Here is a 1026-nt window from a genome sequence, read left to right on the forward strand (position 1 = left end):
AACTCCCTTTGTAGTTTAACAATGAAAAAATCTGTTTCATCTGTTTATGCACACCAGTTGGCTGAGTGCCAAAGCACCTTTATATTTTCACCTTTCTTATGTTATTTTAGTAAATCAAGCACATCTTAAATGTGATTTTTGTCTTTCACTTTTAGTTCTCTTTTACACAAGTGCTCAACTGTTTTTGTCTCCATGATGCTGAATGGGTACCATATAACACCCCGGCAGCTCACAGGAGTGCTGAGCGACTAAAACCAAGCTTCACAAATCAGACCGAACAGTTCAGCAGCTTTTTATATAACATATATTTTGTTTCTCCTTCACGGTTTGGCTTTCCAAATAATGGTGTGGGGTCAGCTAAAATGGCTCTGTTTGGTTTCTGTCAGCATGGAACTGATAATGAATTTTGCCATGCTATCTCCTGCTGCTAACCAGACAGCAGGATATGATCAGCGCACCAGAGGCCAGGCTTACACAGCAGCAAGGTGATGATGGCTCTGTGTGTTCCTGGGACACGTAGAGCTTCACACAGACGTGTGTGCTTCTGGAAAATGCACAGAGGATCCTAATTTGAATTACACACATAAAGACAACAGTAGAGTAAACATTAACTCTAGGTACTAAATTCGATGGCATGATTTGCAAATATACATTATTTTATCTACTAAATGTTGCTCAGTTTTCAATTTATTTTGCATATAAAACTTTCTTAATATATTAATATTAAGAAGAAAGGGGGGGGAAAGGCTACAGTGTACCTTTGGCGTTGTCTTATTACTTCCTGGATCAATTATTGCAACTCTTATTTGGTCTCCCCAATAAGTTCCTCCATAAACTTCAACTTCTTCAGAATTCTGCAGCTCGGGTCATAACTCGTACTCCCTTAAGAGACCATATTACCTCAATTCTTCTACAGCTTCAGTGGTTGTCTATAGAAGCCAGGATAAACTTTTAATTTTAGTTCTCACTTTTAAGTGCATTCATAACCTTGCCCCTCCTTATCTCTGTGATCTGCTTCATATCACC

This window comes from Pundamilia nyererei, unplaced genomic scaffold (genome assembly GCF_000239375.1).
Source record: "Pundamilia nyererei isolate P.nyererei 1_Seehausen unplaced genomic scaffold, PunNye1.0 scaffold00153, whole genome shotgun sequence".
Classification (NCBI taxonomy): Eukaryota; Metazoa; Chordata; class Actinopteri; order Cichliformes; family Cichlidae; genus Pundamilia; species Pundamilia nyererei.